Raw genomic sequence first — 22,955 nt, forward strand, 5'->3', positions numbered from 1 at the left:
AATTATTCAAACTGTGCAAGTTAAACCAGTGATTTTCAAGGAACAAATATAATGTGGGGGAAAGAAAGTGTTTGTTAAATATCTAACATGTATTTAGGTAGGCATACAAAGTAGGTCCTAGTAATACTTCATTAATTTATGGTGATGCTGACCCATCACTTAATATCTAAATATTTTCTCAGAGATTCGTCTTTATTTCTCAGTATCTAAACAAATGTTTATAATCTGTTCTTTATAGATAACTTAGATACAATGTAGAAAATTCTAGTTTTTCTACTGCTCTAATGTATTACAGGTCTTGAAATATAATCAAAGGCCTCAAAAATCATTACAACTAGCTTCAAGGTTGAATGCTGTATAAATGTTTGATTCTCAATAGGGGAAAAAACAGTGCAGCTAAATAAAACAAGATTTAGTGTATGCAGTTCCTGCTCTTACAGGGAAGTTAATAGTTTCACAATTCCATTACAAGCTGTCTTTAAAAGGTATGGGAAAAAATGTAGTTGAAAATTCAAATTACAATTCAATCTCCAATATTGCTTCTAAGAGTAAAGTTAGCTACCAACAGAGAATCATTATTAAAAGGTAACTGTTACTAATCTCACCAACAAATAAAACTTTCATCTTAGGAGAGTTCTAGTTTTCTCTTTGCTTCATGAAAAGTTCTGAAAAGTAGGAGCTGATCTTTCTTTGACCAAATAATAAATGTTTTCTCCATAAATTTTTATAACAGTAATTTATAGCCATTGTGAGAGGCTAAGTACATCTCTTTCTTAGCTAAGTGAGTATTTCAAATCAGTATGGTATTCCTATTTAACTGTTTCATTTGGGAAACAGTACATACATACAGCTGGGATATTTCTACGAATTTTCTCTCTACTCTAATTATTATTACATTTTCACATTACAAATACCCCAATAGGTAAATTATGATCAATTTAAATTATGATCGTAATTTGCAACTCTTCTCTTGTCACTGACTTAACTGCCATTTTATACATATGCAAGAGAGTGAACACTTCCTCCTCACAAACAGATTAGAAAATGTTAAAAAAAGAAAGTATTACTGGGCAACATGTCGGTATTGTAATAAGCAGATTCAGTTTTTCATGAATTTCCTATAGAAAGAAAACACTCTCAATTATATCTTTCTTTTAATAAAAATAAAATGACAAAAAAAAACTACTGGGAACTATCATTGTTCATTTTTTAGCAGAAAGAGCACCCCCTCGTGTTCCCATAAATTACCAGATCTAAAATTATTAAATCTCTTCCCACCGTATCAGAGGAAGAACAAAATATTAAGGTAGGAACATTAGTTAAAATGCTTATAAAGTAAGACTCAATATTAAAAAAATTCTTTATATTTTTTCCCTACCTTGTGAAAATGTTTGAACAGTAGACTGAAGTTATCCCAAAGCTCTTAGATCTCTTTGTGAGAGTAACTCAGGAGATGATTTATGGTAAAAGCAAAAATAAAAACCAAAAAAACCTTGATTCTGAATAAACTGTCAGCAGCTAACCAAAATACAATGGCAGCACCATCATTCTCAAATTTAATAATTCAAAAGAAAACAGTCAACATTAAGTTCCAAAGCATGTAAAAAACACACACGAAAATACTGCAGCTTGCATTGGAAAAATATTACAAACGAAGAGTTTTCAGCTCTGCTGACAAGCAATGAACACCCAATTATTTTTCTTATGCTTTCTTAAAGACTGATGGGAGGTGAGAGTCAGTGTAAAGCCTCCCTTAAAATACAAAAGCCTTGGAACTTGAGATTTATTAAACCTTTTCTCTAAAACAGAAGGAAATGCAATTCATACATAATACACTTCTAAAGCTGAATGTGAAAAAATGTGAAACAATTAAATATAAGTGATTTGATTAATTATGTTCCAAATCAATCCTTTTACAAACTTACCTTTAACCTGGAGCACTGACAACATTACACTTAAAATTAAACCAGAGAACACCTACCTCTTTATTCCATCGCTTATCACAAGCTAGACAAACGACCTTCTCACCAGAGCATAAAATCCACATAGTATTTAAAGCATCTCCCAATTACACTTGGAATCACACACTGAATAGATGTCTGCTCAGTGTTCTTTCACTTAAGCATCTCATAATGTGTGTGGGTGAGCCTGTGTTATGCAAAATAGGTAAACACTACATAATTCTAGATTCTATTGGCTGAAGTGAGAATTCACTTCTCTCTCACTTCCTCCTTAAGGAAGTCTGTGGCCCAAAAGGGAAGAAACGGAAGTAAGCGGGAAGCACAGAATAATTTTTAACACAGGCTTATTTTGAAGTTATGGAATTAGGTACTTTAAAAGGATTATTCTATTTCTTAAAAGGCTGATTTAATTAACTATATAAATGCTCTATAAATGTCAGAAGTATAGCTGCGACATTAACCTACCTTGTCATGATAGTGTAATATAGCCTAGCCTATTTTAACCGACTTAGTATAATAATCTGTTAAGAAACACTCCATTCAAAAAAAAACCAAAACAAACAAAACACATCACAAGAATCAATACAATTCATATGTGAAGAAAGAGTGCCCCCTTTTAGCACTATCAAATGAATCAGATTTTTTGGTTTTGTTATAAAACAGTATACATCCCAGGCACAAGAATAGGTAAAAATTCAACCTCATTTTCAATTGATCATAGTTGTTTATTCCCAGCTTTATGCTTTAAAATAAACCCGATTCATTAGCTGCTCATGAACACGGACAAATTACAGCAGTACCCAGAGGTGAGCTGGGAGTATATAACCTTCATTAAATATCTACTTTAGATTATCCTACTTGTAAACTTCATTTGAGTAGTTCCTGCCTACTACTCCAGATTATCCTAAGCCTTCTCTTAAGAAATGTGTTTTCTTATGGTGAAGGGTTGTGCAAGAAACTAGTTGATTCTTTTACACAGCCAAAGGTTAATTTACTTTGTGCTCAATCACATTTAAGATTTTTAAAAAACATGCTAAATTAAGTCCTAAGAGTAAATGCTAGTTCATGCTTGCTTAATAAGCTGCATATGCAAATCATCTATACCAGTGATTTTCAACCTTTTTCATGTTATGGAACACATAAAATATTACTAAAATTCTGTGGCACACCAAGAAATATATTTTTTGCTGACCTGACCAAAAAATAGATATAATTTTGATTGATTTACACAAAAAAGGAATTACCTACCCTTTTTGCTCCGAAGTGACGTTTAAAAATATCAGATGTCTATACTTATATATGAGGATTTCTGGTAACAAGAACTAACCAATCAAACACAAATTTATTATGCGACTTGACCAATAAGATGCAACTCTATTATATGACCTATATATTTATGGTTCAGGATAGCGCATTCACACTGGATGGCTATTGTCATCTTTTTACTTGACAATTAAGGGAAGAGTGGTCAGTGCCCCTGACTAAATAGTTAGTATTGCATGTTTTAAAAATTCTTGCAGCACAATGGTTGAAAATCATTGATCTAAACTATCCACCCATTAAACATACTCAACTTGAGTCTAGGGACAAATATTCTCTTATATAAAAATACTGTTGGTGGTCGTAAGTCTAATAATACCTTGTCACCTAATGCCTTGGCACAAGGTGAATGAACCATCCTCCACTTCACAGCAGCAAGTTTAATTCTGTTGCTTCCCAGCATTCCACAATTATGTCGCAATCCCTGAAGCTGTTCTTCAGGAAATCTGCATAATGTTTCTTTTGCTTGTTCTGCTGGCAGCAGGCCCACAGAGGCTACTGTGACATAAATCTGCTCAGATATCTTGCTTTTGTCCAACATAGATACACTTCCAGTCCAGGAAACACATCCATACACATGATCTGGGCATATTCTGGGCATATTCTAAGATTTTGCTGTTTGGTGAGCCTGCCTTGGTCATGTGATTCTAGTCTGTTGTTGAAACTGCTCAAGAAGCCGGACATGACAGGCCCAATACTCATACTAAACGGAATGTAGTTGTGACTATGCCACAACAAAACCTGAGGACCTGCCATTCTTTAGACCAGCACACTGAATGTCTTATTAATTGTAGGAGTGTAATTCTTGTGCAACTCCTAGGGCAACCAAGGTATCGATAGCTCACATGAACTACCTTAATGATTGAGAAGAGCATTAAGAGTATATATTATTATGATATTCCTTATGTATATCAAGCTCTGTTTATACAAAATAACTTATCTCCTAAGGGAATATATTTTTCTTAAAGAGCTCTAACATATCAAAAACAAAACCTCTTCTTTTTTTTTTGAGAATGTGAACTATTTTTATAATAAGACAAGAGAGAGAAGGACTGGAATTAAATTTTTAAGCTTTTCTTCCCCAATCTGAATTCTGATTTTTTTGTAAAGAACTTCCTTCTTTTTGCTTTCCACATGTGCTGTATTTACAGTGATGTCTGATTAATAATACCATGGAGGCCAGTCAAATACAAAAACCAGACTTTAATGAGCTTTCTTGGCTGGTAGGAGTCAGTTACCAAACTTGAAAAAATGAACCTAAATCTAAAGACCTATCCCGTATTCTTCTCCCATATCTGGCTTGGATCAAAGTGTCTGAAAACTTCCTTGTCTTCATCTACAATGCCTGAACTTCTGGGAATTACCTCAATTGAGGCCAGGGAGCGACGATAAACTTCCAACACACCATGAAAATGTTTAAGAATCATTCCAGAAAAAACTAAACAAACAAACCCTCCTTCTCTCCCTCCCCCCAACTGTGCACTTACCCCACAATTTCTAGGCCTTTTCAGTTGTTTTTCTTTTCTTTTTCTTATGGTCCTATTTTTCTTCTTATTTAGCTGTAGCCTAGGTTTTGATTTTACCCTTGGACACAACTGACCTCCTACAGCTTGCTTCTTCTTTAATGATGTCTGAGTACTTCTAAGGAAGCAATGAAGCACTCATTCCTCACAGGCCCTTTGCTTCTAGCCACACCCACAGCAGGTGTGTAAATTATTCCATCATTTAGTTGCACCTCACTGGTGACACTTAGGTCATGTTCCTCCAACCCAAAAGGTAAACTCACATAGAAAACATTCGTTATTCTACAGTAATTCTTTCCTGAATATCTATCTACACGTGTCCAGGTGTTTACTTGCCCAATCCATCTGACTCTATAATCTTTTTGAAGAAAAGGTACCATATACTGCAGCCTAAGATTTTTCAGTAAGGCACAATTCTTCCTCATTGGGACAGGAAGAAAAAGAAAAAAAAAATCTCTGGTTTTACGGTATCATATCGCATTTTAAAGCTGGAAAGAACCTTAAAAAATAACCTGTTCAACTTGCTCAATTTTCCTTTCAATTCCCTCATTTTTATAAATGAAGAAAAAGTCCATATCCAGAGAGGGTAAGTTATTTGATGAAGGTCACAGGACTAAGTAAATAGACCTTTCTGACTACTATTACTAGTTTCATTAGTTTTGGAGGCAATAACACAAACACTGAAGAACAGAATAGTAGGCCAACAAGTAACTTATACCTTGCATTATGTAAGTACAGTATTATCACATGAGATGGCCAAATCTTCACCTCTAGCTTTATTCTTTTCTGTGTGTTATTGTAATTTTATACCAGGAAGAGAAAGCTGAAAATTAGTCAAATAAAAGATATAATTGGCAAATCATGGAGATTTGTTTCTTTCTGCTCACCAGATAGGCCACGCCTCCCTGAATTAGTTGTTCACACTACCACTTTATGGACTGTGCTAATGTGGAACTCTCCTTAAAGAAAACAAAGAAATCTACATACCAAAAGTACTGTTACACAGAGGACCTGAATAGATACTTCCCCAAAGAGCACATATGAAAAGACACTCAACATCAATCATCATCAGAGAAATGCAAATTCAAGCCACAATGAAATATTGCCTCATATCTGTTAGAATGGCTAGCATCAATAAATTAACAAACAAGTGCTGGTGTGGATGTGGAACCCTTGGAGGCTGGTAGAAATGCAGACTGGTATAGCCCCTATGGAAAACAGTACTGAGGGTCCTCAAGAAGTTTAAAATGCAACTGCCTTATGACCCAGTGATTCCACTGCTGGTTATATATCTGAAGAAACCCAAAACAGAAGTTCATAAGAATATATAAACCTCTACGTTCACTGCAGCATTATCTATAATAGCCAAGATATGGAAGCAACCCAAGTGCTCATCAATAGACGAGTGGATAAAAATGTTGTGGTAAACATATATAATCTCACCATTTGCATCAGCATGGATGGACCTAAAGGGTATTATGCTAAGTGAAATAAGTCAGTCAGAGAAAGACAAATACCTTATGATTTCATTTATATGTAGAATCTAAAGAACAAAATAAACAAACAAAATTGAAACAGACTTAATAGATATAGAGAACAGACTGATGGTTGCCAGAGGGAAAGAGGTTTTGGGGAACTGGGTGAAAATGGTGAAGGGATTAAGTACAAATTGGTAGTTACAAAAGTCAGAGATGTAAGTACAGTGTAGGGAATATAGTCAATAATACTATAATGACTGTATATGATGCCAGGTAGGTACTGGAAATATTGGGGGGGGGGGCACTTTGTAAAGTTTATAATTGTCTAACCACTATGTTGTACACTTGAAACTAATACAAAATAATACTGAATGTAAGCTATAATGGAAAAACAAACAAAAAAAAGAAAACTGGTGCCATAGATGACCCAAAATATGGGAAAAATATTTGCAAATCACCTATCTGATACAGATAAGTCTGTACCTAGATACAAATATATAAAGACTCTCACAATTAAATAATAAAAAAATAAATGACCCAATTAAAAATTGGTAAAGAATATGAACAGACATTTCTCCAAAGAAGAAATACAAATAGCCACAAAGTACACGATGCTCAACATTATTTGCCATTAGGGAAATGCCAATCAAAAGTACAATGAGATACATTCCACACTCCCTAGGACAGCTATGATCAAAAAGACAGATAATGAAAATTATTGGCAAGGACATAAAAAAGTTGCAACCTTGAGGTAGGAGAATAAAATGGTGCAGTTACTTTGCAAAATAGTCTGGCAGTCACTCAAAAGATTATATGTAAAGTTATCATATGACCCAGGAATTCCACTCCCAGGTGAAATAAAAACATATGCTTACACAAAGACCTGTGCACAAATGTTCATAATGCACATTATTCATAAAAGCCAAAAAAGGGAAACAACCCATATGTCCATCAACTGATGAATGAATAAACAAAATTTGGTATATCCAAACAATGGAGTATTATTTGGCAATAAAAAAGGAATAAAATACTGATACATGCTATCACATGGATGAACTTCGAAAACATTATGCTAAGTGAAAGAAGTCAGTCACAAAGGACTATACATTGTTGATTCCATATATGCGAAATGTCCAAAATAGGCAAAAACAGAAAGTAAGATTAGTGACTGCCTAGGGCTGCATGGGGGGGGGGTAGGGACTGGGGGGATTAGGGAGTGACAGCTAAAGGCTATAGGGTTTCTTTTCCAGGTGACGAAAATGTTCTAAAATTGATTGTAATGATGGTTGCACAACTCTGTGACTATACTAAAAACCACTGAGGTGTACACTTTAAGTGGGTGAAATGTGTGATATATAAATTATATCTCAATAAAACTGTTATAAGAACTTCCCCAATCTGGCAAAGGAAATAGACTTCCAGGAAGTCCAGGAAGCTCAGAGTCTCCCAAAGAAGCTGGACCCAAGGAAGCACACACCAAGGCACATCTAATTACATTACCCAAGATTAAAGATAAGGAGAGAATCTTAAAAGCAGCAAGAGAAAAGGAGACAGTTACCTACAAAGGAGTTTCCATAAGAGTGTCAGCTGATTTCTCAAAAGAAATCTTGCAGGCAGGAAGGGGCTGGAAAGAAGTATTCAAAGTCATGAAAGGCAAGGACCTACATCCAAGATTACTCTATCCAGCAAAGCTATCATTTAGAATGGAAGGGCAGATAAAGTGCCTCCCAGATAAGGTCAAGTTAAAGGAGTTCATCATCACCAAGCTCTTATTTATTATATGAAATGCTAAAGGGACTTATCTAAGAAAAAGATAAAAAATATGAATAGTAAAATGACAACAAACTCACAGTTACTAATAACCAAACCTAAAACAAAAACAAATTAAAAAAACTGTTATAATAAATAAACAAAGCATTCATCGCATTAAAAAAATATCTGCCATAAACTTAAGATCACTGGTTGTGGGCATACATTTGGAATTCAAATACTGAAATTTTTGAAGAACAAAACATCAGAAAAACTTGTGCAGCTTTAGAACTTGCATAAGTTTAAAAAAATCTAGATATTTATACTTCTTCTAAAACCAGAGAAGCTAAGGGAATAATCATTTGAACATTCTACAAGATACATAAGTTTTCACAGAGCTGAAACTTTCCCAAACCAACTGCTTTTTGTATCAGAAATGACAAAACTCACAATTAGGGCTGGAATTTTTAGTCTCATATTCTGTTTCAATCTAGCTTTAACTATAGACATAGGTATCTGCTGACATCTTACATCACGTTAAACAAACACAACTGAGGGTTGCCATCTCTAACACCAACCAAGTAATCAATTCTCTGGCACCAACTGGGTGTCCAACCACCATTCAATTCAATTCTGAATTCAGACACTACCTGGACTTACCTCAGATCCCAAAAGTTAAAGGGCTCAGTCCCACAAGACTGCCCAACTTTAGGTTCCAGTCACATATCCAGGCCACCCTTACTTCGGACAGACTGGCTGTAAATCAGGAATTCCCCTGTCCTGCTCATGTTCCGTAATTACTAGTATAGCTCATACAACTCAGAAAAACACTTTAATTATGTTTTTCTTCTATTGTAAAGGAAATTATCATCTTATAATCCTATTTGGCTAAATAGCTAAAAATAGTTTTAAAAAACCTAATACTAATACTTCTAGTTTACAAGATAGTATCTCTCCACAACAGGATTATGAAGAGCCACCTTTCTTTCAACAGTCTAGATTAGTACTTTCCATTAAGTGTTTATTAATGATTTCTTCTACTAACAATAGCAATTGTGGGCTTCCCTTGCAGTTTAAATAATTTAGGTATTGGAGCAATTTTCAAGCTGAGGGCTATAGTCTCCTTACTTTTAATTTTGTGCATCTAGAGTCAGTAATAATGCAATTACTAATACAACAAATATTACTGACCATTCACTACAGTGCCAGCAGCTACGGGAGTATTCAAACTAATGCAAAAGGTATGATTCCCTACACTACCACTCACTTCTTACAGTTATGAAAAAAAGTGTAAGTCGATCAACCCAAGCCAAATCAGTATAGAACAGGTACCATATTAAAGCAAAAGACCATAGGTGCTATAAGACCTCCCCCTCCCCCACCAAAAAAAGTGGCACTACTTTAGTGGAAGAGGATCCAGGGAAAGCTTCATAGAAGGAGGGATATTTGAGTTGGACCCTGGGCAACAAATTAGATTTTGATAAGTGGAGAACAGACATTTCAGGTGTTAGAAACAACATACACCAAGATAAAAAAAAAAAAAAAAAAGCAAAGGGGAAAAAACCATTCTGTGTGCTTAGGAAAGGGGAAAGTTAGCCGGTTCCCTGGAGTGAAGGGTTTGGTTAGGGGATCAAGAAACAGTAAGTCTTTGGAAATCGAGGACAATGTCTCTAAGCTCAGTGCCTATCAGCAAGCACCAAATAAATGTTTAATAACTGAATGAGATGCAGCTGAAAGGTAAAGAGGCATCTAATATAGTAGGCCTTAAGAGCTAGGGTAAAGAGATGGAACTTGACTGGGGAGTCCATCAATAGCCTATACCCAAGGTTTCAGAGAGGGGAAGAAAACAAACATGTCTTATCTACTATGTAGCAGATACTAAGAATTTTACATTTGTTGAACTCAATCTTCACAACTGTCTTGTGACAGATGAGGAAATCAGGCTAAAGAAATTTATTAACGTCATTTAGACATTAAGTGGCAAAAGCTGAGATGTGAACTTAAGCATGTGTCCTTTCTACCATTCTACACAGCAACAGTTAACCCACCCATGGGCAGAATATGTCTAGCAACAATGTCCAGGTTAAACATAATGTATTATATCAAATTAAAAATTTTAATCTCTTATTACTGCATGATGGTAAAACTGGTTTTTGCCATATTTGGGTGGAATGTTGGGATAGTCCGACTGAAAATAGACTGTGGTAAATACATAAAATTCACTTTAGGGATTCTTAGAAAGTCATCTCAAAGAGTTATCTTTCCCAAAGATTAAAAACGATATTAATCTGAACATGGAGAGGGAAATAGTGGGTGGGCCAAAAAGTTTGTTTAGTTTCTTCTGTAAAATGGCTCTAGTAGTGCTTAGTTTAACTATATTCAAAACAATTTTGTTAGACTATATTGTGACAGCTGTCATATTAGTGCGCATTTTAAAAGAAACATCAAAGTTGGTGAATTTTTGTGTAGCCATTTTAATATTGAAGATGAGAGAAAATAAACAACCTTTTCAGCGTATTATGCTGTATTATTTCAAGAAAGGTAAAAATGCAGCTGAGATGCAAAAGAAGATCTGTGCAGTGTATGGAAAAAGTGCTGTGACTGATAGAATGTGTCAAAAGGGGTTTGCAAAGTTTTGTGTTGGTGATTTCTCACTGGACGATGCTCCATGGTTGGGTAGACCAGTTGAAGTCGATAGCAATAAAATTGAGACACTGAGAACAATCAACATTATACCCCATGGGAGATGGCCAACATATTCGAAATATCCAAACCAATAAAGTTTTAGTGAAAATGAAAGATGTTTTTTATTCTACAGAAAAAAGCATATGGACTTTTTTTGGCCAACCCAATATATGCTAAATGCATTAGACCAAATGGATGATGTAAGCATAGGAAACCCACAAAAGACACAGGAACCATAGCATGGCTCCTTTTCTACTTACTTATTCTCCTCCCATGTCCTGGTAATTCTTTCACTGTTTACATATGAAAATTTATATTGATGAATACAGATGGCTAGTGTGGGCTCCCTCAGCGTTTGTGTATATTGTTGTTCGATTTCTCCCAGAAGGAAGGCTCTGTCCCTAAGGAAGGTAGAAGACCTATCAGGTGACTAGTCAGAGATGGGTTTCTTTCTTTCCTTTTCCTCAGGTTCAATGGATCAAGAACAGACAAAATGTGGCTCTCTCCTGAGTGAGATGGGTGGCATACATGTTTCTGGAAGGCAAATATGTAAAAGAAATAATAAATTGTATACAAAGCTGGAGAATGCCTTTTAAACTATTTAACACTAGCCAGGCCAAAACTCACCAAGAGGAATCTCCATTTGATGTTGAATATGGTTTGTATATTTTTAGGTACTGAGAACCAGGACAAATTTGACTAAGGATGAATTTACTTTTAGGGATAAGGAACTAGGTGGGGAGGACTAGAAGAAAACTAAAGAAACTATTAATCAATTACGATGTTTAATATTTGTAAAAGGTAAAAGATTTGTGCGTTCTGAAGAGAAACCAGAGTATACGATGTTTAATATTTGTATACCAAAATATACCTCACTTAAAATTCAGTTCAGTGTAAACAGAAAGTATGACCATTATCTTTCCCCTTTATATCTTGACAATAGAGAAAATAAAAATTTGTGGGGAGACCATAATTTAGTAAATCATGACATCATAGCAGTGTTTCCTAAACAATGTTCAGTCAGTCAGGTTTTTAACATGGATGAATCTCACTTGACTTGGAAGTGGATGCCTTCTAGAACTTTGCTGAGTTAAAAATATATTCATTTAATGCTCTTTTAACTATTTTTCTCGAACTCTTTTGAGCGAGCCCTTGACTGCAACAACTGCCATTTGCCAAGCTTGTTGTCAAAGGATTACTGTACCTGCTAGAAGAAACTAACCTGGAAAATCTCGGTGGTAGCCTCAGTTAACATTTGAAAATCAGAATTTAGCTCTAACTACATTTCTTAGGACCAACCACTAGACAGGAATACATATTTTCTTCAAACTGGTTTTCCACATTATCTTTTTTTCCAATCAATCTTCTAGATAAAAACAACCTCTTCCCATTCATATAACTTAGAATCTATATTCTCTACTGTAAATACCTGAAAAGAGGGAATGCTATTAAATCGAGTTGCCTTTTAAGAAATTTCAGCATAGGCTAAGATTGGGTAGATACAAAATAACCAGTTTTCTTCACACTCATAACTGAGAACCTATTTATATCAAAATTGAGATACAAAGGTGTGGGGAGTATAGACACAAAGGTAACGGGTGGGGTGTAGTTTTAAAGCCCAGAAAAGTAATACTGCCTCATCTTGAAATTTCTAAAACTGGTGTTAGTTCAATAAACATTGATGGAGTATGGATCAGGTACTTACTCTAGGAGTTACAGATACAAAGATTAAATGAGAAATATTCTTTTCTTAACAGAGCTATTAAAAATTTAAAAACCTCATTTTTCTGAGATTTCCTGTTTTAATGATAGTCTTAAGCAAGTGAAGTTATAAATGATACACTCCTATGCTTTTCAAACAAAGTGATCAGACTTGCAAATGTACTTTTCCAAAGTATGATACACATTTTCATTGCCATGAACACCTTTTTTTATCTCTGTCCCATTTAAGAAAAAAAAAATGAGCAGGACCTCAAAACTTTCTTAACATTTTACATTTTAACCAAAGTTACAGACTGAGTTGAATTAATGTGACATTCATAGTGAGTTCTTTTTTATTTCTTCATTCGCTTTTATGTTATCTTTAATTGTCCTAATGTCTCCTGCCTTTATTAGAGTTTTATTGTACAGTATACAAGAGTATGTTTAAACTTTTATAGATATCTCTGAATTTCATACAGCTTAAAATTCTCAGCAAGGATCTCCTCTATTAACAGTTGTCAAAGCATTGGGTTCAATTTAAGCTAACATGATTATTTTTCATAATAGAAATAAACAAGACTCTAAATAACATATTGTTCTTTCTCTCTGAAGCCCTTAGATATAAAATTGCTGATATTTGAATCTATATGTTTGGTGGTTTTTGTTGTTGTTGTTGTTGTTTGTATACCTGTTGTTGTTTGACCATAGAGTCTATTACTGTGTTAACTGAGCCAAATATCTACAAGGACAAACAGAAAAGCTTCCTATTTATTCTGACTAAATCAATCAGGTTATTTACACATTTACTGAACACTTGCCAAAAGCTCTTTTTTTTGGTATCAATAAAAAGCAATTTTATAATAAAGATTTATTTTGTTTATATATATATTTTTAAAAAGCCAAGGTTCTCAAATTCACTGTGTTACTTTGCAACTCTTGCTTCACTTTCCTTCAACATTGTGTAGGTGGGAGGAAAGAAACCAAGACATTCAGAACAAAATGTGAAGTCAAGGGAAATTTTTAGACAGCAGTAAATTGTGAAAATGACTTAAACTCACTGTCAGAATAATCTTTTATAGAGAAAGATAAATGTAAGCACTTTAATATACCCTTGACATTCAATTAAAAAATACTAGGCTCAGAATACCATACAGATCTTATTTGATCAAACTAATTTGGACTCTTTTTCATATAAACAATACTTCAGTAAACTGCAATTAAAATAGGTTTTGTTTAACTGCTATTCTTAATACTTTTACAGTGATGATGAAAATGTTCTTCAGTAAATATTTAGGCTACATATACATTTTCTGAGACCACTCATTTAAAGTCATACTGTATTTTGGAAGGTTCACTTTAAGTAAACTATCATGTGCCCTGGCTGGTACAGCTCAGTGGATTGAGTGCCAGCATACGAACCAAAGAGTCACTAGTTCAATTCCCAGTCAGGGCACATGCCTGGGTTGTGGGCCAGGTCCCCAGTAGGGGGCGCATGGAAAGCAACCTACCACACATTGATATTTCTCTTTCTCCCTTCCTTCCCCTCTCTATAAAAATAAATAAAATCTTAAAAAAGAAAAGTGAACCATCTTATTTTTGTAGAATGCACTAATACCTATATCAAAACCAAGCAAATATATCCATTGCTGATTCTAAAAGAGGTAGAATACAGTCAACAACTGCTAATATTGCTGATCCATACAAAGTCACAAGAATTTCTTTAATGATTCTATGTTAATCTAGCACCTTCTACGGTAATGTATATACTATTAAGTTTTTATTCAAATCATTGATTACCTCCCTGGAGGTTAAAATCGTTATAATTTTTGTTAGAAATGATTCTCAACTGTTAACTATACTACTAAGAATTATTGTGGTGGCTGAAATAGAAAGCTCCCCCTTTGATGTGTCCTAATAAGCTCTATTACTTTTGATTTTTAAGTTTTAAACTATGTGTCTTCTGGATCTAACATAATTCATATTTTTTCCAACTTTCCCCCCTATTTAAAGTGACATGGCTCTCCCTGTCTATGTCACATATATCACACATTTTTTGACACAAATGAGACTGAATATATAATAAATGCTCAGTAAACAGCAACTGTTTTAATATTGTTACTATTTACCTGTAAAATAGTCTGCTAACATTTCAAAACCCATTTTATGTCTTTTCAAATCAGTAAGCCTTTCTTATTCTTAGCCTTATACTCAGTTTTGCATTATAGTTATGTATGATGACCCTGTGCTATTTCCTATTAAAGCTGAAAACCAAGGGAAAGACTTTGCCTTGCTCAATTTGCAGCACTTAATAATAAAGGAAAAGAAGATGTTAAATATATGTTTAAAATAGATTTTACGAAGCCTTCACTTTAATTTGGTGGCTAAAGCATAAATATTCCTATAGTGTCAAGAAATTTAAGAGAGCCCTGGCTTGTGTGGCTCAGTGGATTGAGTGCTGGCCTGCGAAAAAAAAGGTCACCAGTTCAATTCCCAGTTAGGTCGCATGCCTGGGTTGCAGGCCAGGTCCCCAAGTGAGGGGTTTGTGAGAGGCAACCGATGGATTTTTCTTTTCCTCTCTTTCTCCTTCCCACCCTGTCTGTAAAAGTAAATAAATAAAATCTTTAAAAAAAAAGAAACTTAAGAGAAAAATACTAAAATTTGCTACAGACTACAGAATGTTAAAGTCTTATAGGGACAGACATACTTATTCATATATATAAATATAACATAAAAATAGAAGGAACTATCTAAATGATTATATTAGACTAAAACATTAAGTATCGTTTTCTACTTCATTTCATATTTTTGGTGTTAGGAAGAGTAACCCCACAAAAGGTACCTCATTTTCCTTTTCAGTAAAAATTGAGCTTTTATTTCCAGAAAGCAATATATAAAGCCTTTGTTAGTGTCCCTCATCACCCCTTACTCCTACTCCATCTCCTCCAAGACCCTGAATATCTAGAACAGAACTTTAGATTTCATGGTTCTTTGTAAATTTCTTGGTCCAAACGCCCAGTTTGCTTAAGGCATTAAAAGTGTTAACCCAGAAAAACATGTTAAGACACAAAACACTGCCTTATATCACAGAACTATCAACCAATTTGATTACTAGAGCTAATAGAAAAATTAACATTATGGTATTTGTTAAAGTAGCATGAAATTTTATACCAACATATTCTCAAAGCTCTTCAGAAGTGAAAAGTTGTAGCAATTTCCATTTATATATTGCTTTAAAACAGTAATTTGGAAGTGAATTCATACAAAATCCAAATTAGCACTAAACACTAAAAACAGCAACAACAACCATCAAAACTGGTCTTTTCCAAGCGAGTGCTAACCCTTAAAATGGAAAAGGAAAACACTATCAGGTGTTAAGGACATCTACTTTTTGCTGTCCAGCAAACATTCACCCTTCCTGTGGTATAATGGTATCTTCATTTCCCTTTTGGAAATAGTCTATATCTGGTGGAGCTGACTACACCCTCAAACTTGATGGCTGGGCATATGGCTCAATCCCAGTCAGAGCTTCCCATTCTCCTCCCTACCAGGGGAGTGTGCCAATCAATCTAAGTCAATGAGACACACCAAGACTTTTGCTGGGGCTTCTAGGAAAACAAGGATTACTCTTTCCAGATACACATGACACTGAGGATTTAGGGGCTGAAGGGACTGAAGTTATCTTTTGCTCATGTAGGGCTGAAGAATGAAGTCAACACAGAGTAAGCAGTGCTATTGACACATACTGAAATCGAGTCTTGTTGACACTGTTCGAGCCTTGGGTGGAGCCATTCTTGAAGCCACACCTGACCTGGACCAGTTTACACAAACCATTAGCTCTTTTCCCCAGTTAAGCCAGTTTGAGTGGAGTTTTATTGTCATGTAGAACTGACAGAAACACTATTTTAACTGTATTTGTTCCCACAAGAGTAAATACACTAGGTCACAGAATTTAGTTCCAAAAACAAGGTAAAAAGGGACTCTTCCTGTACAGTTGATTCTGGTTTTTCAAAGTCCACTCTTCTTCAAGAATTCCTTCCTGCTAAATCCAAAGGATACAAGACTTTACATCTTCTGCCTTTATATTCTCAATACAAATTTTTTTTTGGCCACAAATGAATAAGAATAAAAACTCAACAATGAAAAAAGAAATAACAAGGTGGGGGGGGTGCAAATCAACTATAGAAGCTATAAATAGTAACCAGATGTGCTTTTTTACTAAAGGCCTAAATGAGAGTCAGAGACTAAAGCTTATGAACTTAAGCAGATTCAAATACATGCAGACTCACAGACACGAAATACTAAAATCAAAGTTCCTATTCAAAAAGCAGATAATAAAATTAAAATTCAAAGGAAAACTCCTTTGGAAGTTGAAACATCTTAAGACTTTTAAAAATGGACAAGTCACTATGTAATTTCTAAAGAGGTAATAGTTAAACATATCCAAAATGATTTATTTTAGTCATTCTATATGAATATAACATGCTACTGAGCCCCCAAGTCATTCTGAAAATGTTTAGAAAAAGATGACTTAAAAAAGTACATAAATCACAACTAAAGACTCTTAAGAGTAATATAAAGGCATGCAGTACTTCCACTTTCTAGGGATTTTGGTGACTCAACTGCTAACAAGAAAGGGAGAAAAACAAACAATGAACATAGAATAAAACAGAATTAAGATGTATATCCTTGTGCCTCTCAGATCATACTGAAGTGAGCTTTTACCTAACATATTTTAGATCTACATTTTAAACACCAGGTGTGAGAGGTGGAATGAATTACAATACTCTTATAATCACAATGAGATCATTAATATGGATCTGTGTGTAAGAGGATGAGATAATTTATTAGTTGAAATAAAGTGGTTAAGGGAGTTCTGGAGTCAGACTGTCTACGTCTATCTCCTAGCATTTGAAAGCTGTGATGTCATTTGATAGCTGTTAGTGAGACTTGGATCAACTTCACTGAGGTTCCTTATTTTTAAACCTAAGATAATAAGTAATAACATTAACAGGTATGCAGTGCTTATCATAAATGCCAGGCATTTTACAAAGATCTTTACAATTAATTATTTAACTCCTAATAATGTTCTTAGGAGACAGATATTATCATCTCCATTTCAGAGATGAAGAAACTGAGGCCCAGATCATTAAATTACCTGAGGTCACACATCTAATAAATTTTAGGGCTGGCAAGTGGGATAGGAATCTGAGAAGTCTTTATTAAGACTCTATACTTATAATCATTATAAGCTATTAGTTTTCACTAATACAGTATTACCTCCCTCAAGGGTTGTTATGAAAATTAAACAAAGTACCTAGCAAATAATAGTAGCTCAATAAAGGTTTATTGTTACAGTACTTCTGACAATTTCTATTTACTTGAATATTTATATATCATCAATTATTTAGAAATGATTTCTTTAGTATGAAAACGATTTCCTATTAAACCAAATTCTGGGGGAAAGGGGATAATGCTTGAACAATTTTTATGAAGGATAATAAATCACTCTTCAAAAACTTCTGTAGCCTGGTACTTTTGAGGCTCCCATGAGTTTGACCTTGAACATGGGAATCTGAGTTACCTTTCAAACATCCACAGAAAAAGTTAGAAATATTTACACAGGGTGGGGCAAAAGTAGGTTTACAGTTGTTCATATAGAATACAATAACTAATAAGTAATAATACAAGAATAAACTCTGTGTTTTATATACTCACAACTGTAAACCTTTTACCCCACTCTGTATATATAGGAAATGAAAACCAGGAAATTTCCAGCTTACAGATGAAATTACCTAAGGAAAGCATATAGAGAAGAGAAGAGAGCCTAAGACTAATTCTTGAGGAATTCAAAAATTTAGTTACCTGAAAAAGCAAAGCAGCAACTCCTAAAATAAAAAAGCAACAGCATCGAGGTATTGGCATTTGGTGTATGCTATCCTGGAAGTGAAGAAGAATGTTTCAAAAAGTAGAAAACAATGTGGTCAACAATGTCAAATGTTGCTGAGAGGTCACATAAGATGAATACTGAAAAAGTGTCACTGTATTTCACAATATGGATATAATTAGTGATATCCACAGCTATTTCAAAGAAATAACTGGATCTTATTATTTTATTTTGAGCATACTTACATCATCTTTTTTATCAAGAAAAGCAAGCAAGCATTTGAAATACGGAAATAATTACACTGGCTCTCCCTTCCTACTATCTTCAGCTCCTATAATGTACATCCACCAAGGGCATTATCGGTGAGGTGTTCCATAATGAAACTATGGTCTAATGGCATTTTCCTGATTGCAAGTTAAGCACCGTATTGGCACTAGGAAGACAATGAAAAACAATATTCAGTTCCTGTCCTTAGGAAACATATGTACAAAATTTACTGTCAATGTAATATGATAAAAGTAGTGTCTGGACCCTATGGAAGCAAAGAACACTCATCCCAGTTCAGGGGTAGAGTCAGGTCAGATACGTTATGGACAAACAATATCCACTCACATTCACTTTCTGAGCAGTTCCTATGTACCCTGTGTGCTAGATTCTGGGAACACAAAACCAGTAGGCTTTGATGTCTGTACCCACGTAGCTCATGGTTTAGTGAAATGTAAACAGATATGTTAAGAGGAATTCTAATATTGTACATTGTGGTAAGTACTATAACAGAGGTATTCAACAAATGACAGTAAAGAGGCCCGAGACACTAATCTAAACCTGGAGAAGTTGGAGAAGACTCTACAGAAGAATAATATTCACAATAGGCTTTGAAGGATGAAGAGGCATTTATTCCAGAATAACATATGCAAAGGCTGAAAACTGCTGAGAATAGTAATAATTTCATTATGGCTTAGGCACAGTAATAAAGGTAAGCTAACGAAGAAGCTAAAAAGGTAAGTTAGGGTCAAAAGTCCAACTATTTTAAGGACATTATTAGCCAAGAGAGAATTTGGAACAGATCTTATACGAAATGGGGAACCAGAGAGGAGACTGACATAACTGCATTAATTTTTTTCATATTCTCAAACTTGACAGACTAAACTTATGATTCCACCCCTTGTTCCAACCTGTCCTACCCCTAATCTTTCTGGTTTAGTAAATGGCACCACTATTAACCCAGTAATTGCTCATACTAGAAACCTGGAAGTTCTTAATACTGCCTTCTCATTCTCCATATCCTTCCATCACTATATCCTGAGCATTTCACTTTTAAAACATACTCAACACCCCCACCTCAGGATCTTTGCTCCTGCTGTATCCTCAGCCTGGAACAACATTAACTCGCTCTTTGCTCAGCTGTTCCCTCCTCATTCTTGAGACAGTAGCTTAACTATTCAAATGTTAAGAACTGCTTTCTCTGACTACCCAATATAATGCTGTTACTCTTTCTCATAGCACCTTGTTCTCATTTACTTGTTTTTAGTATCTATCTCCATCCCTAGTGAGTGATTTTCATTAGGAAGGAACAGTCTCATTTTGTTCTCTCATTGTATACTCAGTGCCTACACAGTGCCTTCTACATAGCAGGCATTCAAGAAATTTTGGTTTTAAGAGCAAGATCAGATAAAAACAGCCCAGGTAAAAGATTATGAAGAGTTTATCTTACCTAAGATGGTAAAAGTGAGGATAGAGAAAAGTGGTACAGTCATACCTCGGTACTCCTTGGCTTCAGAACTCATCAAACCCTATACTCATGGCATTTTGATGGGAAAAAAAAATGTTTCAACACTTGGTGCTTGCTCAGGACTTTTTGCACTTGCTAGAACTTGTATGAGTCACAACACAACCCCACAAGAGAAAATGCTTCATCGTTCAGCCCTTGTAGGTTTTGGCACTCATCACAAGTTCCAGAATGAATTAACAGTGAGTACTAAGGTACCACTATACTTGAAAAACCAAGGAAGAACCAATAGGTTCCTGACTTGGGCATGTAGAGAGTGAAACATTAACTTCCTTCAGGATCGAAGGAGGCAGAACAGATAAGGAAAGAAAAATAGAGAGTTTTTTTTGACCATGGTTAAGTTTGAAGAATTTTAGTTAATATGTCTAGTAGGCAGTTGGAATTTTAAATTTGAAACACAGGAGGGAGGTCCTGGGCTGTGGACAGATGTTTCCCTCACTTCTCCTCTACCAAACCAAATCAGGATGCCAATAGTGATAATAAAAATAATTTCCAATTTTTGAGCATCTACTTTATACTTGACACTGTACTAAGGGCTTTCTATATCATGTCTTTTACTCTCAGGAACCCTACTAGGAAGCTATTCAAAGTTTTGAGAGGTTAAGTAAACTGAATCAACTGCCCAAGGGGTCAGAGCTACTAATCAGTGGGGGAGGGATCTGAATCCAAAGCCTATTTCTATAATACTACCCTACTTCTAACTCTTCTAACTTGAATGACCACCCCATGAAGTTGGTTCTGGCAAGGGAAAAACAACAAAACTACAGGAGCTATCAGGCTGAGAGAACACAGAATGAGTCTAGCAAAAAAAGGCTAATAAACAGAAATTTATTTCTCACAGTTCTGGAGACTGGGAAGTCCAAGATCAAGGCACTGGTAGACTCCTGTCCCGTGAGGACCTGCTTTCTGGTTCGATGGCTATCTTTTTGCTATGTCACAACAAAGGATCATCTCTCTGGGGTCTTTTATAAGCTCACTAATCGGTGCCCTCATCACCTCATCACCTCCCAAAGTCTCTGTTCCTCCAAATACCATCATATTGGGGATTTGGTTTCAATGTACGAATTTCAGGAGAACACAAACATTCAGTCTATAATAATACATGAAATGTAAACATGCTATCTGACTACAAAGCACTCTTCAATTCACACAGTGAGTTTCAACCCGTAATCAATTGGAAGAGAAAGTAAAGACTCAAACAAGAGAGACGCTTGCTATAGGCAAATCATTTAAACTCATGAACTAACAGAGCTGGAAGAGACTTTATAAGGTTGAGATGACAGATAAATTTCATCTAAAATGTTGACCATTATAGCTCCTGACCATGCTGTGCCAAAAAAGAGTCTGAAGCTGGTTTGGGATCAGCTATTAGCTACATCTGCCATGAGCTGATCCCAAAGAAGGCTATTATGAAGTTGCTAACCTTGTAAAAATAAGAAAACTAAGGTCCAGAGAGGTTGAGTGAAATATATGAGGCACATAGTAAATAAACAAACCAGAACTCTAGGTCTCTTGACTTCTGGAATAGTGGGTTCTATCCTGAATCATACACACCCCTTGTCTCAGATATACGAGGTCTGTCCAGAAAAAGTCCAGCCATTGTTAATAAAACAAGAACAGTTTGTGCAACATTGATGTAACCTGGCAGCCAAGGAGAGTGGACTGGAATGCACATGTGTGAACAATAACAATTTCACTGTACTAGTCAGTGGGGGCAGTAGACATCATTGAGTGAGCATGTGTACAGTGTGACTATCACATTCAAAATGACTGAGTAAGCAGAGCAACAAATCTGCATCAAATTTTGCATTAAGCTTGAACATTCCTCTGCTGAAACTATTCAGATGATTCAGAAGACCACAGCTATGGGCAACTGGTGACTGACAGCTTCACACAACAATGCGACCAATTGTGCATCACATCTCGAGTAGTTTTTTTGCGAAACAGCAGATAACCCAGGGGACTCAGCCCCACCCCCTAAAGTCCAGATTTGGTGCCCCGTGACTTCTGGCTTTTCCCAAAATTAAAATCACCTTTGAAAGGGAAGAGATTTCAGACCATCAGTGAGATTCAAGAAAATATGATGGGGCAGTTGATAGCAATTGAGAGAACTGTGTAAGGTACCAAGGTGCCTACTTTGAAAGGGACAGAGGCATCACTGTCCTAGGTACAATGTATCTTGTATCTTCTTCAACAAATGCCTCTATGTTTCATAGTACATGGCTGGATAGCTTCTGGACAGACTTTGTATTTGTTCAAATAAAAAAATGAATTCTTTTCATGTAATAGATAATAAAAAATCAACCAATTAAAATTTAAACCTATAAAATTCCCAATTAAAACTGGGAATAAACAAGTCCTCCGAATTTACAAGTCCTATAATAAAGACTTACATGTACTTGTAAGTACATAAATAAATTTAAATAACGCCCACTGCCTATAGGTTGTACCTTTGTGATCAATGATATCTGACTCAAATTGTTTTCTGACAATTTTACTTCATGGTAAGTTTTTCCATGTGACAATTCTTTAGTTTAGCCATGATGACTCAGGGCACCTAGATGCTATGAAGGAGCTTTCAATTTAAGAAGTGGGAGAAGAATGAGGGGGCATACTGAATCATTAACAGCCTACTCAGTTCTAAAACCTAGCAAATGCTTTTTGGAAGCCATTTTAAAGAGCTTCAGGAGGCAAATTCTAGCTAAAGCCTTAAAAGACTGTCTATAAGAGCTGAACTACACGCAAATAAATTGGCGTGCCATTTCTAAAAGTGATACAACAAAGCTTTAGCAAATTGTGATTTTTGTTGTTGTTGTTGTTGTTAAGTGTCAATGATGAATTGAAAAAAAGTTTGGTATTACTGAA

General features: G+C 35.2%; 1 protein-coding gene across 4 annotated transcripts in view; it reads right to left on the bottom strand.

The window, feature by feature from the left end:
• Positions 1 to 22,955, bottom strand: part of PELI1 (pellino E3 ubiquitin protein ligase 1) — a 55,386-nt gene that overhangs the window by 22,654 nt on the left and 9,777 nt on the right. Inside the window, exon 1 of one of the 4 annotated variants that reach the window (XM_045189381.3) lies at positions 4,769 to 5,551. The exons of 2 other annotated variants lie outside the window; for them this stretch is intronic. The gene's annotated coding sequence lies outside the window, so the exon portion shown is untranslated. Of the gene's footprint in view, positions 1 to 1,981; positions 2,134 to 4,768; positions 5,552 to 22,955 lie in introns of those variants that run through there. One more of the 4 variants, XM_045189380.2, reaches the window with a different exon arrangement.

This window comes from Desmodus rotundus, chromosome 5, assembly GCF_022682495.2.
Source record: "Desmodus rotundus isolate HL8 chromosome 5, HLdesRot8A.1, whole genome shotgun sequence".
Lineage (NCBI taxonomy): Eukaryota > Metazoa > Chordata > Mammalia > Chiroptera > Phyllostomidae > Desmodus > Desmodus rotundus.